Here is an 18,387-nt window from a genome sequence, read left to right on the forward strand (position 1 = left end):
TAATGTAAGTGTTTTCCAAATTTACAGTAATCCTTCTGGGAGCGTGCCAGATGAAAGCTGTCAAGGATTCCCACCCACCCCCAATCCCATCCTGGTTTACGTCCCCAAACACACGAAATCCCATTGACAAGCAATCCAATCAGAGCCTGCCTGACCAGTGCACTTTCAGACCCGAAGAAAACACCAGCAGCATTTCAACAGAATGTTCATACACCCTGCAACAATGGCAACCCCCGCAAGAAAAGGAGGCCCCGCTCCCAAAACACACAGCCTGGGTTCGAATCCTCTGCCCCGTCCAGTGCGTACTCTGCAATGCAAATGAGATAAAACGGCAGATCACCCAGGCTCCCCCGGCGCACACTGCACGAGCCCCCAAGCACAAGACGAAGTGGGACACTGTGACGTCCCCTCCGGGTTCCGCCAGGCGCTGCTGCCTGTATTTTACTACATTCTTCAAACTGACTCTGTTTTGTCTGTCCTCAGCGTAGGCGACACCCTAGAAACTATCGCTGCCCCCTGTGCTTTCACCTTCCCTGGTTTTGCTAATGACGCCCAGGCCTTTATTCCCCGCGTCATTAACATCACAGTTTACGCTGGTTTATGGTATCTAGAGATCATTTGTTGACCTCATAGGTTTATTGTGGTAAGATTATCGTATCCCAATACCATTCAATTGTTCTATATCAGAACAAACTTGCAATCCTGTTTTAAATGATACAATAATGCTACTTAATCTGTGGGATATATATCAAGTTTTCATCGGGACAATACCTTCCTCGTCACATACCCTAATCCTCAAAGAAATCTAAAATGCAGCCACCGTAGTTTGTTGTTTTTAACTCATGATGCTTCTTCTTCCCTTCCTGTCCTTAAGTCGTGCATATTTGGCTACCATAGTAGGAGAACGCGCCTTTATGGCACATGCCCTTATCGTCTTTCAACAAAAATGTCGGCCTTGCTTCCAAACTGAGCCCTATTCTTTCTCTGTGGCTGGCTCTCTGGTGATGTCAGCCGCCACTTCCCTTTCCTTGTTGCTCTTTGTTCTTCTTTCAAGACCTATTGGTTTTGGCTGGCGTTTCCACTACTGCACTCCTTCATCGATCCTTCCCAGTGGCGTTTTTACTACTTTTAGTGACTAGGCTAATAATGTGTAAATGATCTCATGTGGCCTGGAAGAGCAAGAAATGTATAGAACATCCCAGTTTAGGTGCAAAAAAAATAATGCGCCACGGCAAAGTCTACACGTTCACTGAAGCACCATTCTATGTGCAGCACAGGAAGGTGTCATTACAAACGTGATGGATATTCTCACTTGGGGAAAACTGTTCTTCACACATAATTTAGGTCTGATGTGAGTAAAGACATATATATATATATGTAGCAGGGAACTGCGATTAAAAGCAGCTTCCTGCCTGGGGAAGTAACCCCAGCTCCCGCAAATCGTGGGGAGCCAGCTAGTACCATGGGGGCCTCAGGCTCCCCCCGCGGTCCTGTCACTCTCTCTCTCTTCCATCCCATAATGGGATGGAAGAGAGAGATTGTCATTGCAATGGTCTCTCCATGCAATGACTTTAAAGAGTAAGACTAGCAAGATGTTTGGGACGGATGTACGAATGACACTTATGCACCCACTCACAGACCCACTCAGACACTCACACACCCACTCACAGACCCACTGAAACACTTATGCACCCACTCACAGACCTGCTCAGACACTGACACACCCACTAAGACACTGATGCAAGCACTCACACGTAGACAGAGACTCACCCCCAGAGACATCTCTCACACCTATTTTCACACCCAGGGAGACAGGCTGCGGCCAACTCCCGCTGCCAAAGGGCAGGTTAGCAGTTAGAGGGGTTGGCCGCAGGGTCTGGCTGCAGGCCAGGCCTTAAGGGCATACCCTGCCACGCATGGGTGAAGGTCGTGCACAGCACAAGGTTGGGTGCTTATAGGGGGTTGGCCTCAGGGCCTGGCCACAGTTATCTCAAGTAACTATAATTTGCGCCATAGGTTAACTATAACTCGCGCCCTCGCCATGTACTGCAAATTACAGCACTCATGACATATTTGATAACATCACTGATAATATCAATGTAATATTTGCAGTAAATAATTTTATGAAAAAACTGTGCATGGCGAGGGCACAAGTTATAATTACCTTAGGGCACAAGTTATATTTACTTGAGATAACTCAAACTATAACAGGGGAACTTTTATGGTTTTGTACGTTTAAAATGGGAGCCTAACTGTAACGTGTTTTTTTAAGTGAATATAGATATGATATATATATGTAAAAATGTCCTTTAAAAAAAATTGTTTAACTAAAAAAACACTGAAATTCACCAGTTACAGTTAACTGTTGAGTAGCAATAACTTGAGCATTTGCCAAGCATAGTGATGGCATTAATGATTTCATTTTGGATATCATCATTGATGTTATCAATGATACTATAGAACATGTTGTGAGGGATGTAATGTGTGAGGTCATAAGCAGTGCATGGAAAGTGCACAAGTTATAGTTACTTCAGTTAACTATGACCGGTGATTTTCATTATTTCTTTGAGTTTAAAATAGTATTTTTTTTAACTGACATTTTTACCTAACTATAACGTCACTTTAATCTTTGTTTTGTTCAGGGAATTTCTTTTTGTAAAATGTAAATTAAGGCGTTACTGTGCCTAACTTATTATGCCACTTTATTTATTCAGTAAATTTTGAGGGCTTTTTAAAAACTCAAGTAAGATTTTATTATCATACCTACCTATTTGGACCCCCCATAGCACCCAATTACTCACAGGTGCCCAACCCCAGACGTATGGCCTTCTGTCACGCATGGTGACAGGTTAGGTGCAGGGCTTTGTCTGTGGCGAAGCCCTGAGCCCAGCATGCTACAGTCGGCCAACCCCTATTGCTAACAAACACCCCAAGGTCGCGCAACACCATTGAACACCAACCCAATTTAAATGACTTTTAATTTTTTTGGTCCCACAGTAATCGTGCAGTAATTTCACTGTCTTTCTGCATATTTTCACAGAAGGGTGTCACAGTGAGTACCTCGAGTACACAGAGATGCAATATATATATTTTTTTATAACTTTGAACCCCACAATGGGCAGGGAGCCAGGATACTCCTACCCTCCCACTTATATGTTGTTTTATTTTAATGTTCAAGGCATGGGAACCGAGTCTCTGAGTCCTAATATGGCAGCCACAACATTTCTCTTCATGTTGCAGCCAGCCAATCACTACACATTGTCTAGCTGGGCTGGTCCCAGTACTTCTGGGACCAGCCAATCAGAAGGCCTAATTTGTCTTTTTTCCCTCCGTACTCCCTTGGTACTACCTCAAGAGTACCATGAGTCCACAGCACTGCAAACAATGTTTTGCACTTTGACCCAGGTTGGTCACTCTAAGATCCCCTCAGTATGGCCACAGAGTCAGAGTACCCCTACACTACCCCATTATATGTTGTTTTATTTTCATTTTCATATGCAAGGCATGGGGACTAAATTCTCAGGCCCTAAAATGGTGGCAGCAGCATTTCTGTTAATTTTGTGGCCAGTCAATCACAGCGCTCAATCTCCTGCATCTGGTCCCAGTCCCATGGGAACAGGTAATCAGAATGATTCATTTGTATTTTTTTCTGACAGTAGTACCTCTTTCAGTACTGCCTCTGTAGTATCGCAGTGCTAAACCTCTATACATTTTAAAGTTTAATTTCTCTAAAACGGCTGAACCGATTTTCACTAAATCACAAAAAGCATGCTCTCAGGCTAAAGATGTAGCTTTATTCCAAATTTGATGTAATTTCATTCAGCCACTTAGACTGTAGTTCTGTTAAATTTTCCTGTGGGAAATTGCATGAGGAAATTAGGATTGGACCCCTCTTTTTTCTCTGCTCCTGCTTGATGGATCATCCCGAAACCTTTCATTAAGGAGCTGAGTTGACTTAATTGGGAATTTCAGCACAATTTGTGTTCTCTGTGCGAAACTATATTATGTACAATGGATGTTAAGTAATTTGTGTTTGTTGCTTGTAGGGAGATTGGTGGTTTTAAAATATGTTGGAATCCTAATCAAGTATCTGAGCAAGAAATATAAATGCATATTAACTGTCCTGAGGAAAGTGGTCTCAATAATTCCATCCAGCGAAACGTGTTCACAAGCAAAATAGGAGTGTTACTTTAGGAGTGTTACTTGCTACATTGGCATTTCGGAAGTCTTATTAATACATGCAGATCCAATCTCTGATGATGTGTGACATAAAATGGCAATAATTTATTAATTTATTTAGATTTTAAATTGTATAGGAGTTTTAGTTGTGGGTATTGTTACTGTTGTATTTTATGATGTTTGTATACATTTTGTTTTAATGTGCGTTCATAATTTTTATTACTTTCTATAACTATATTTAATAAATTTTATATTTTTGTATATTGGTTTGCTGTGTTCCAGCCAGGAGTCCACTTGGCTCCACCAGCCTGCCTCCGTGCGCCTGACCCCGCCGTCTGCCGCCACGAAAAGATTGAGGTCCTCCACCACCCGCAGGCACCCGCCTGTGCCTCATCCCTGGTGCCTAATGGTAGGCATATCAAGTTGTGCTCTGCTTTTTGTTATTTATAAATAATTTTTCGTTTTCTGCACTGTTTTAAGTTGCTCCTGTGCACTTTTTGAATTCCTTTTTGTTTTACCCATGTTGTTTGCACCGCCCGTTTCCCAGCCGGCTCTTGCCGGTCTCCCGATCCCTGTCGCTGCGTCTCCTGTGGCCCGCCCCCCTCATACCCCCATTGGCCCTTCCCTCCCGCCTCCCAGCTGCTCCTTCCTCCCACCTCCCCTTCTTAATGGCGGCCGCTGCGCGGAGCCCTGTGTGACCCCCTGACCTGGTTCTGGCCAGGAGTCCACTTGGCTCCACCAGGCTGCCTCCGTGCCCCTGACCCCGCCGTCTGCCACCAGGCAGTGTTCGAGGCCCTCCACCACCCGGAGGCACCCGCCTGTGCCTTATCCCTGGTGCCTAGTGGTAGGCATGTCAAGTTGTGCTCTGCTTTTTGTATTGCGTGTATTTCGTTATTTGTAAATAATTTTTCGTTTTCTGCACTGTTTTAAATTGCTTCTGTGCCCTTTTTGAATTCCTTTTAGTTTCACCCTCATTGTTTGCACTGCTCGTTTCCCAGCCAGTTCTTGCCGGTCTCCCGATCCCTGCTGCTGCGTCCCCTGCGGCCCTGCCCCCCTCGTGCCTCCATTGGCCCTTCCCTCCCACCTCCCAGCTGCTCCTCCCTCCTATCTCCCCTTCTTAATGGCGGCGCTGGCGCGTCAGAGGCAAGCCCATCTGCGCCCGTCCACGCCTGGACTGCGCCTAGCACCGGTCCCCCTGCCCCTCGCTGCTCCGACCCCCGAGGCAGCACTACTCCTCCACCAAACTCCACGCCCTCAACCCAGGACAGCACCCCGCCTGCGTCCATGCCAACCCGAAGCACACACATGGACCATTCACATGCCACTCATGCCGTTTTTCCTGCACTCACACAAACTCCAACAACACCAACACGCACCACAACAACAACAACCCCCGCAACCACCTTAACTGCATACTCCTTAACACCCGCTCCGTCCACAAGTATGCCATCGAGCTCTGGGACCTGATCATAACATACTCCCCTGACATCGCCTTCCTCACGGAAACATAGATGAACTCCTCCTCAGAACCCGACCTAGCCATAGCCATCCCTGAAGGCTACAAAATCTCCCGTAGAGACCGCATAAAAAAGCCACGAGAAGGTATCACCATCATACACAAAAACACCACCAAAATCTCCACCAACAACACCCTAGACAGCGCAGAATACCTACACTTTTTAATTCACATCAACGCCAACACCACCCTTAGAGGAACCCTCATTTTGCCACGCCATCATTGATACTATCAGCTCCCACGCCCTCACCTCCACAGACTACATACTCCTTGGTGACCTCAACTTTCACCTGGAAAGCACCCACGACCACAATTCCACAACCCTGCTAGACGACCTCACGAACCTCAGACTCAAGCAACTGGTCACCTCACCCACTCACTCAGCAGGACACACGCTTGATGCAATTTTCACCTCCAGCAACCATGTCACCTTTACCCACACCACTGAACTCCACTGGACTGGCCACCACTGCGTCCACTTCTCCTTCATGAAACACCTGAGCGCCAAACTCACACAAGCTCCACCCCATCACCAACGACCCCAACATTGAGCGCCAACCTCACACAATGGTTAACAACTTGCACAGACTCCTTCGCCCCATTGAAAAGAAACAACAACATCCGCACCATCAAGACCGCCCCCTGGTTCACCACACAACTCTAAGCCTCCAAACGTGAATGCCGCAAAATTGAGAAAGCATGGCGCCAAGAACCCTCAATGAGTAATTTCTACACCCTCAAAACAACTATACACAAACACCACCAACTCATCCCGACCACCAAACGGTCATTCTACAAAGAACGCATAGGCAATAACTCACACAACAGCAAGGAACTCTTTGCCATTGTCAAAGAGCTCACCAAACCCAAATCCAGCACCATCGACCCCCCTCACACCCAAAACCTTTGCAGCTCCCTATCCAACTACTTTCACCTCAAAATCATAGACATACACAACAGTTTCACAGCATCAGCACCCACTGCCACCACCACCGACACGACCAACAGCACAACGTCCCCCCACACCAACCAACTACACACCTGGTCCCCAAACAACGACGAAGAAACCAAAAAAACATGAACTCCATCCACTCAGGCTCCCCACAGACCCCTGCCCCCACCACATATTCAACAAGACCAGCCAAATCATCGCTCCCCAGCTCCACACCGTAATCAACAGCTCCTTCGATACCGCAACCTTACCAGACATCTGGAAGCACGCCAAAGTCAACGCGCTCATCAAAAAAACCAAAGCAAACCCGGAAGACCTCACAAACTACCGTCCCATCTCCCTTTTCCCCTTCCCCGCCAAGGTCGCTGAGAAGCTAGTGAACGCCCAACTGTCTCACTTCCTAGAGGAAAATAACACACTCAACGCCTCCCAGTCTGGATTCCGCAAGAACCACAGCACTGAAACCGCCCTCATAGCCTGCACAGACGACATCAGAACCAGACTGGACAAGGGCGAGTCTGTCGCTCTCATCCTTTTGGACCTCTCCGCAGCGTTCGACACTGTATGCCACCAGACCCTCCACGCACGCCTTTTTGACGCAGGAATCCGACATAAGGCCCTAGACTGGCTCACCTCCTTCCTCGCCGAAAGAACCCAAAGAGTTCACCTCCCTCCCTTCTGGTCTCCAGCCACCAAGATCATCTGCAGGGTACCCCAAGGATCCTCCCTCAGCCCCACCCTCTTCAACATAAACATGGCCCCCCTCACCAACATCCTCTGCCCCCACGGAATCACCATCATCTCTTACGCAGAAGACACCCAGCTCATCATCTCCCTCACCAGGAACCCTTCCACCGCCAAGACAAACCTGCATGCCAGACTCCTCGACATCGCCAAATGGATGACAGTAAGCCACCTCAAACTTAACTGCTATGAAACAGAAATTATCATCTTCGGCCACAACAAGACAGTATGGGACGACTCCTGGTGGCACACTGCCCTCGGACCACACCCAAAACCCACCACCCATGCACGAACCTTGGCATCGTTCTAGACTCATCTCTCTCCATGACCCAGCAAATCAACAACATATCGTCCTCCTGCTTCAACACCCTTCACATGCTACGGAAGACTTTCCAATGGATTCCCTTAGAAACAAGAAAAACGGTCCCCATGCCCTCATCAGCAGCAGACTGGACTACGACAATGCCCTCTACAATGGTACCACAGCCAAGCTTCAGAAAAAACTCCAGCGAATCCAGAACGCAGCCGCACGTCTCATCTTTAACCCCCCCCGAACACATCTCCATTCACCTCAGATCCCTACACTGGCTGCCCATCAGCAAAAGGATCATCTTCAAAGTCCTTATCCATGCTCACAAAACCCTCCACAACACTGGACCATCCTACCTTAATGAACGAGTAAACTTCCACACAACTACTCGACTTCTCCGCTCCCCTGACCTCGCCCTTGCCACAGTCCCCCGCATCCAACGCACCACCTCAGGCAGCAGATCCTTCTCCCAGGTCACCGCCAAGACCTGGAACTCCCTCCCCACCAACCTACACAAGACCCAGGACCTCCTAACTTTCAGAAAGCACTTCAAGACATGGCTTTTTGAGCAGTAAACGGCAACCCTCTCCACCATCAGCGCCTTGAGACCCTAACGGGTGAGTAGTGCGCTTAATACATTTTTTGATTGATTGATTGTAAATGTTTCTGCACAGTTCGCACTTTTAGGGATTTGTGGGGAATTGTTATTGTTTTGATGAGTTGGCTTAAACTTTTTTGTGGAAAGTTTCATGTAGTTTGAAAGTTTATTTTTATTGACACAGTTAATTAAAACCATTGCAATTCCAAAATACATAGTGACATAACACTTTGCCTTCTCATTTTGTTAATGGAGACCCGCAAAAACATAAAAGCTTAAAACTAAAACATGGAATGATAAAGAGTTGAGCATAACTAAAATGTTCTCCACTGGTTCCAAAACTTGGTCTTAAACTTAACTTTAGGACTTTCTTGCTCCCTCGCGAACACTATAATAGTAGATGAGTGAAGCTGAGCGAGCATCTTAAGTAGTACCTAGGGCTGTTTCCTGGCTGGAACAAAGCTTTCAGAGCTTTACTAATCAAAAAATGATGGCCCTTGCACACTCAGCTTCAACTTTGTTCACTAATTCTTTCTGGGCCTGTACCATGAATTTAGTCCCTAAACAAGAAAACAGGATTGAAAGTCCACTGAGACAGCTAATAATGGCCGGTCTACATCAGCGTAAGTTCAGTGTCTTAAAAATGTTTTTCAGATAAAAGGTCCTGTGGTTTTACAAAGCCGGGCACACACAAAAAATATGTTCTAATGACTCTTTACTGTACCCACACAGTCGACAGGAGTGTGTCAGGTCCTGCTGTTTCCATGAAGGGACCATATCCTTCGTTTCCATCAACCCAAAGCGGAAAAGCATGAACTGATGTTTCAGCGACTGGTTGAAGGTTGCTGCTAGATATTCCTGTGCCCATAAAGTTTTGTATAATGTTATTATAGTCCAGGCGTGTTGTCTACATGCCAGTTTTTGTTTGTCAGAATTTAAAGATTTCTTCTTAGTGACAGCGTTTGCCTTTTGAAAAAACTCCTTTTTGTCCGAGTTCAGGTCCCAGGCTTCTAGCAAACCTAGTGCTAAAATGCAGTTATTTAAGTGATGACCCCAGGTGCTTTTATCATTATGACGCTGTTGCTCCTCAATTTCCATCCCACATAGGTTGTTTAGTGTACCAGTCTCAGCTGCACGCATCCTCCAGCATAGTTTAATGAAGGCACATCTACTCTGAAATTCATAGTTTTTCAGCCCCAATTCTAAACGAACCTGAGCTGGAGATACTGGTCGTGCTATACGAAAAACTGTTTTGTAAGCCTTCGTCTGGACTCGATTGATAAAAACTGCCTCCTTCCCCAGCATGATTTTGGCGCCATAAGTGATGGTGGGCATTAGCCGTGCTGCCATGACAGAAAGCAGGTGAGTGTATGAGGGGCAGTTCAGTTTTTGTTTTAGAACTTTAAACCCATAGGTCAATAAGAGAGCTTTTGCTTGAGCGACAGCAAGCTGCGGCTTGAAAGACAAGAGACGGTCCATAGTGAATCCCAAGTACTTATATGTGGGTGCAACCTCCACCCGGGATCCATTTATGAACCATGAAGCAGATTTAAACTTCCTGTCAACTAGGCGGACAACCTTAGTTTTACTCAAATTCAATTCTAGGCCTTGTATTGTTATGTAAGAATAAAATGCATCAATGCTATGCTGTAGCCCAACAGATGTTTGGCTGAGTGGAACTATGTAATCTGCGTACTGTAGCCAAGCGATTCCTTTCTTGGCCAACACTGGCGGATGGCTATTTACGGGAGTTAGAGCCTCGGCTAGGTCTGCAAGATATAAGTTGAACAGCGTGGGAGCTAATACACACCCCTGTTTAAGTCCTTCTGCTGTTAATGTTCTGTTGGTGAGGTGGCTGCCCTCTCTGATTTTTACTTGCGCCCAAGTACCTGTGTACAAGTCCATCATTGCACCAAGAAGGCTGCATGGTAGGCCCCAACCTTTCAATTTTTCCCATAGGCGGGTTCTTGGTACGCAATCAAAAGCTGCCTTTAGATCAATAAAGCATGCAAGTAACCTTTTTTTCTTAAGCCTGGCTTTGTTTCCCAGCAGAGCCAGGGTTGCCAGGTTGGTGGAAGCACCCATACCAGCTCTGAAACCTGTCTGGCATTGTGGAATTAGTTGTCTGTCATGAATCCATTCTGCTAGTTGTTGCAGTAGACAGGATGTGTCGAGTTTTGCTTCCACATCTATCAATTCAATTAGCCTATAGTTTGAAGGATTTGCGGGGTTACCTGCTTTGTATATAGGGCAGATAATGCTGCCTTTCCATGCATCTGGAAGACCTGTTGAGCCTCGGAGATCGTTAAAAAGCAACGCCAAATATTGCACCCAGAATGAAGGGTCTCCTCTAAACAAGGCGTTCAGAATACCGTTCTGACCAGCTGCCCCTTCCATTTTTAGTTTCTTGATAAGGTTTATCAGCGTTTCTATGTCAATGGCCATTAATGTGTGCTTTCCTTCGTTTCCGTTTGGAGATGAGTCTGTTTGCATTGTTATTCTGAGGCCAAAATTAATCTTACTTAAGTCGTTGGCTATCTGTGTGGCCTCCTCCTTCACGTGGTGCTCTGGAAGTGAGAACATTGTCTGTACGTGGGCTTCCCATGTGGCTGCATCAATACCTGCATTCGTGTGTCGATTTTTTCCGTTAGTGAGTCCATTTATTAGTTCCCAGAACTTTTTGTTATTTTTCTGTTTGTTGGACATAAGGAGCTTGGTCCACAGATCCTCGTGATAACTCTGTTTTGCCATCCAGCAGTTTTTCTTATATTTGGCTCTTAGTTCAGAAAGCCTTGTGTCATCAGATTTCCTCCCCCAGTGTACGTCCTTTAGGACTTTTTTTAATTCTCTAGAGACTTTATTTTTCTGATTGCGCAATGTCCTGTTGAACCATGGCTTTTCTTCTGTGCGACTCATGTAGATTTGTCAAACGGTGACAAATATTACCAAATGGTCCTAACTACAACTACACAGTAGTGTGTGGTTTTTTTTCGGCCCCAAGGGTGGCCCGTGGGAGCCCACCCCTGGGACTGAAATTTAGGAAAATGGGGAGGAAGCAGCGGGCCCACCTCGTAGAGCCTCAAAAGGCACCGGGCAGCCCACCACTGATTACTTGAAGGGACAGAGGGCCCCACATCCCTCCCCCTCCCTATGTCACTAATGGCCCTGAGGACCCCATCCCCGGGCCCGGCTCATATGCTATATCCTAGGAAGCCCACCCCGGGGCTTAGCAGATTCCCTGCCCACAGCAGCGAAGTCAGGGAAGCCTGTTATTGCTGTCATCAGGCGGGAGCATCAGCTGAGACCGGACTTCAGATCTGTTTCCCTGCCCGCACTGAAGCAAGCAGGGAAACGGATCTAAATATTGCTCCCGCCTCGAGGAAGCAGCATTAGGAGCCACTCCCTGCAGGCTGGAGCAACGCCAGCTTCCGCTGTATGAGGGGCGCTGTCTGGAACTGTGGGGGTCTTGGGGATTCACCAAAGCAAACAAAGAAACCTTAAAGTAACATTATAGTTAGGAGAAAATGTAGCATTTTAAAAGCAAAAAAAATTGAAATTTGCGTGTTGTAGTTTACTGAGCTAACTATAATTTGCACCACTACCATGCCCTACTTATGACCTAACATATCACAAAGACTGTCTGGAGCTCAGGCTTTGAAACTTGTGTCTGGTTAATTGCCAAATGAGTTCAGCTATCCATAAAATGCTCTTTACCGGCAAAGGCTGAGTACAGGAGGACCTTGGTTCACCTAAGAGAACCTGTGTGAGAATGTTAATTTATGGTCTACATGATTCTGCACCATTTGGTACTTAATTATGTCTCTGAAAAACTGTACTGTCATAAACATTTTTTTTATGTAAAGTTAGACACTGTTACCATACATAGCTATAATGGCAACTCCACAGTGCTTTTTTAATGCAGAGTACGATCTTATTACCATATTACCTGTGGCCAGGCCCCAAGGCCAACCCAGCAAGCCCTACCATGCACGGTCTTCAGTCTGCAATCCTTATTTTCTTTTTTTATAAATTTTTTAGGTCCCACAGAAGTCCCATAGGACCATGCGGGGGCTGTGCTGGTGCCACGGGACTCCTGCCAGACTATGACAAACACTCCGCCCAATTTTGTTCCTGTCACCGGGATACTCTCGCACACACATTTGAATACCTGCACACATGCACCCACATACTCCCACACAGAAACACACCCTCACTCACCTACTCACTTGCATCATACATCCCCCTTCACACTAATATACATACATACACATACACCGCACTCAGGCACGCATTCACTCTCCCCCTCCAGCGCATACATACATTCACACAGCCCTTCCCCTTTTCCAGCACATACATACATTCAAACCCCCTCCCCCTGCACCACATACACAGACTCGCCGACTGTCCCTGTCCACTGACACACACGCACCCGCTCTCCCCGCTCACTCACACAAACACGCACCCCCTCCCCATCTACTTACATACACATGCATGTGCATACACACACTCACCCCTTCCATCACCCCTCAATCACACTCACGCACTCAATCGCTCACATCCGCACATGCACTCACCCCTCCCCAGCCACACTCACACCCCCTACCCCGGTCCACTTACACACACACCCCCACCCCAATCCACAAACACTCACACACCCCCTTACCCTTTCTACACTCACACATGCAGACATGCACCCACAAATACCCCCCTGCAATTATGACATTCACAGATGCACCCACCTCCATCCGCTGTCAGACGATCCACTTACCTCGTACGTTAAAGAGATCGTCCAGAAGGGGATGGGTCCCGGTGCGTCCAACACCGGCAGCGCCCCACCATCAGGACACTGTCACACCGTGGCAGTGCTGGTGGTGGAACCTCCTCTTCCCCACCGACCACCAGCACAACTGGTGTCGGAATTTCACCCGATTTTGCACAGAATTCCAAAATCAGTCTTACGAAAAGCCCGCCAAAGTTGTAATGAGAGCCATAGTCCCCAAAACCTGCATGGTGCCTGCAACATTTTCCTTCATGTTGCAGCTGTCAATCTTAGTGCTTGGTCCCACACGCCTGACCAATCAAAATTCTTTTTTTGTCATTTGTTTTTTGCTGAAGTCCCACACCAACCGAAATCTATACATTTCTCACCTTAATTTTTCTAAAATGGCTGAACAGAATTACACAAAATCACAAAAGCACTTTTTCTGAGTAAAGATCATGTTTTCTGCCAAATTTGGTGTAATTCTGGTCAGTGTTTTAATTTATTTTTGTCTCATTTTCCCTATATGAAAGATGATGGGAGGAATGATTGCAATTTTTCTAACCACTGACAATTGCTCAGGGTAGCCTCCCCACCCCTCTGTCTTTTTCTCACCATTCCACCTCAGTTAGGACCAGCCATATGCAAATCAGCCTTGACCCTGCTCCTCAGGGGAACAGTTCAGCCTATACTCCCCAGCCTGGACCTCATTGAACCGTAACACATTCAACAAAGGAGTGGTTTTCTCCTTGATGAGGGCTCACCAGCCGCTATAGCTTGGTTCCAGTGGCACACTGAACACAGGACCCTCATCTTGGCTTACTCTTGCCACCTCAATTTGGACCTAGCCATGTGCAAATCAGTCTTGACCGTGTTCCTCTTGGGGTCCTGTGCTCACTGTGTGTATTTTAGAAAGCTAGTGATATTTTTAATGAAAAGTTTCTGTACACTAAGCACTTGGGTGCGATTATACACCCAAACTGAAGGAAGTAGGCATGCATCAAAGACCTGGGATAAAAGTGAGCTGATCAGGAGTTCAGCAAATAGGGCCTCTTTACAACCCTGGCGGTCAAAGACCACCAGGGCTGTTTTGGAGATTGTACCGCCAATAGGCTGGCGGTACAATCTTGCGGATTACGACTGCGGTGGAAGCGCCGCGGTTGCACCGCTGGGATTGGCGGTTTACCGCCATGGTTGTACCGGCGGTTTTAATCCGCCAGGGCAGGGCTGCTTGCAGCGCTTCCCAAGGGATTACGAGTCCCCTTCCCGCCAGCCTGTCCATGGCGGTAGAGACCACCATGAAAAAGCTGGCGGGAAGGGGAGTCGCGGGCCCCTGGGGGCCCCACCCTGCTTTTCACTGTCTGCACAGCAGACAGTGAAAAGCGCGACGGGTGCAGCTGCACCCATCGCACGGCTGCATCACTGCCAGCTCCATTAGGCGCCGGCTCCCATGTTGCTGCCCAGCGGGGATGTCAAAATGGGGCCGGCGGGAGTGTGGCCGCATTGGCGGCCGCACGCCGGTTAAACCTTGGCGGGTGGCGGTGGCAGCCCGCCAAGGTTGTAATGAGGCCCATAATATTTAGCAGAGTGTTCTTAACATCAAGAGCACCTATATTGCGAACTGCCTTACAACCCATGGATATTATTTACAATATGATTTTGCATGTGATCAGTTATTTGTGGTGCATTAATATCCATCAGGAAGTTTTACTTGCAATCTCTTGATGCTCTTTAAATTCATGAAAGGATCTTTGAATGAATCCGCATGGAACACTGCAGTTGTAAATACACATAACTGCCCAGGGTCCTAGGAGTACCGGGTTTGCCCCCGTGATGTCTTGTCATTCGCTTCACCACTGTCAGTGTGTTGGGGGAAAACACACTGTACTTGCACCTACTGGTACCTGCGCTTCACATGTATGCACTCTTACCAGCGCTAGCACCAGTATCTGGTAACAAATTACCCCTGCCTTCATCTGCAGCCATTCCTACCACCATTGGTACCGGTAACCGTACTAAATGACACCCCCACGTCATCTGTGTCTACTTCTACCAAGTTTTGACCTTTTGCCTATAATTCTCAGTAGGTTGTACTGGAGTTTCAGGCCAGAGGAAAGAGAATTCAAAAATTTTGAGTCTCAAAATATGAGAGCCTGAAGTAAATCCATAAGAAAAATACCAATTCAAAAAGTAGAACACTTGTTTATTTGTTCAAGTCCTGAATAATGAAAGACCCCAGCCGCTCCTGCTCAGCTCCTTCTTTAACTGCCTCCAATCACCACATTCCAGGCAGTACCATTCTACGAGCAGGGAGAGCAGGAAGATACCATTTCACATAACATAAATAAACGAAGCGTAAAGGGGCAAGATATAATTACCTGAACCTTGAATTACAATTTGCATACATAAATGTTTCCCCAACAAACAGAATACCACAGAGCCCTTCTGCCTCAAAGAGTCGTACTGAATTTATGGATGAATAATAAATTGAGATCTGCAGCGATGCAGATGGAGTTATTTAAATACTGTGCCCAAAAGAAAGGTTTGAGGAGATGCAAAAATGAAAAATATTATTATTCTTTGAGTAGAGATTCAAAATTAATCCTCTCACTGTCTGGGAGCCAAAATAGCTCCCCTAATACTATTGGGTATGTGCTTATAACTTTTGGACAAAAGGTGTTCTACTAGAGCCATTTTCAAAAGGCTGAATGTTTTTTTTCTCTTGAGGTACTCGAACGGCCTAAATAGATTTAGATCCGGTAGTCAGTATGAGCTTGAACAATAGCATTCAGAGCTACAAATTTATGCTAAAAACAGAAGAAATCTACAAAGAACTCTCAGTTGAAGAAACACGCTTTCACAACCTAGAGATGAATCAGTGGTTATTCGGGATCAAAGACATCTGGAAATCCATATTGTCTGATGCAAGCAGCAATTGTGTGTCAATAAGAAGGAACTCTACATTTGAAGTAGAACATCTAGATATCTACATAACATAATAGATAACTCTTCTATGCACTTATTTCTCGTGTTAAAAATCTTTCTGTTGCCATTCTGTCACACCAAGTACAAGCAAGAATTCTGTGATGAGTTAGCTTTGTTATCAGAACTTTTATCATGCAATAAGAGACACCTACATTATCCTTTGTTGATTTATGCTGGTCCTCTTTGTATGGCATGTAGAAAAGAGGTGTCAGAATCAGTGCTTAATTGGTGTAAAAAATAAAAATAAAATAAGTGCCTATAGCCTGCATCAGGAGTCCACTGTAGCTATCACCAACTATTGACCCTACCACCACTACCAATTACAGTATCAACAAAACTACTAACCATCAGGCTCCTAAACGTTTAATATTTCAGACTATTCCAGCCCTCAAAGCTATGAGAATGACTTGGGAAGCAGGTATTAGTTGTTTTAAATGAACATTGAATTAATAAACAACTGTTGTTGAGCTTGTTAGACAGCAAACCCTATTAATAAAAATGTGTCACTAAAACATAATGTGAAATAACGTGTATTAAAAGGCCTAACTGAAAAATGTGTGTTAAAAAAATAAACATGCAGCTGATATGGTGGACACCATGAACAGCGTGCATCATATGGAATAGTAATGTCTAATGAAAATGTATTTTGTTTTATCATAACTGAATGTACTGATAAGATGATTATTAATATGTACTAAAAGATTGATGGTTTAATTTTCCAGAAACACGGGCCCTGATTTATACTTTTATTGCGCCGCATTAGCGTCATTTTTTGACGCAAAAGCGGCGTATAAATCAGGGCCACAGTGTTTAAATGTTGTGCTAACTTTGCAAAATAATGTTTCTTCAAACATCCTGTGTGACTTGCACAGTGGAAAATTCTATCTTACTCATGTTGCATATTTTGTTCTTGCTCAAGCTAATAGTTGAATCATTTAACAATGAGTTTAAATTTTTGGCAGGAAGCACATGTCATGTTTCCACGTTGCTTATATTAAATTTTTGTACGGAAGCTGTTGACCAGAGACAAGAGAGGTGTGACAGCGTAAATTAATCCTGGGTGCAGACTAAACCACTATAACACAAGAAGAGAATATTGGGAGTGTATCAACCCCACTCAAACTCCCTTATCCAAGGAACTATAGCACAAGGAGTGTGGGGGATATCAAGGACAGGGCTCTTGTGGTCTGTTTAGGCTAAGAGTAAGACGCCGGTTAGGCGATCTCCTTCATGGACATGGGAAACTAAAGTGGCAGTTAAGTGTATGAGGGAGTTCTCTTTACGGGATAGGTGGTCTCACACACATTATATTGTCATGCTTCATCATATGACCACCTAGCCCCACCCAGATAAAGTGACACTACCTGGGCGGACTCGACCTCGTTTTTAAATGAACTCTGAGGGAGTGCTGAAATGTTATCTTCCTGGATAAGTCAAGGGATCCAGTTGAAAAGTGAAATAGATATTAAAATTACCTCACAAATCACCTATTAGATATAATGCTTTAATGGAGGTGTTTGTTGGTAAGATTAAAAGAACAATAGGTACAAATTTGAATATAATGATTTAAAATGTCTAATAAAAAATTAGGACTACCATGTTTCTTCCCTCTCTAAGAGCCGGAACGGTCTGGGGCATTCTTCAGGGTCAAGGATCCCTAATGTATAAGGGGCTTGATAGGTATGCTAGACAGTGAGCAGATACTTTAAAATGCACACAGGGCCTACCTGTTTAGACTGTTGAGGCGGGGCCCTAACCGTTTGCAGATTGAATACTGTAACAACCTTTATCTCAGTCCTTCCGAAAACAACATTGTCAGAAGGTTCTTAGCTAGGAAAGCAGATGCTCTGATGAAGTTTGATCAGGTCTCAGACTATGGAAAAAACACAATTTGTTAACTGTAACACAGACAATAAGTTTAAAGACCCTGCACGTTATGCATAGCAGTGATCTTTTCTGGCTCTGAGAAAGATTCTCAGGATAGACTCCTGTAAGGTTGTCCTTTTAAATGCGCATCTGTTGCTGCGTGTCCTAAATGTCAGCCTCTCAGATGCCTAGGCTTTTCATTACGGAATTCCTCGCCCATCTGTCTGCAAAGGATACAGGATTATCTTTCCATAGGAAAGCACTTAAGACTTGTCTGTTTTTTAACCAGATTTTCAGCCTTACTGCTTTTCTGCACTTGTGCTTAGGTCCTGCTGATGGCATTTGAATTTTTAGAACCAAGCCATTGTCTGAAGAGAATATGCACTCGATATAATATTAAAATGTATATTAGTTCAGTTAGAATCCAACATAGGGCCACAAAACCACCTTCACCACATTAGGCAGGGCTGGACTCCCA

The sequence above is a fragment of the Pleurodeles waltl genome, chromosome 2_2 (assembly GCF_031143425.1).
Source record: "Pleurodeles waltl isolate 20211129_DDA chromosome 2_2, aPleWal1.hap1.20221129, whole genome shotgun sequence".
In the NCBI taxonomy this organism is placed as follows: domain Eukaryota; kingdom Metazoa; phylum Chordata; class Amphibia; order Caudata; family Salamandridae; genus Pleurodeles; species Pleurodeles waltl.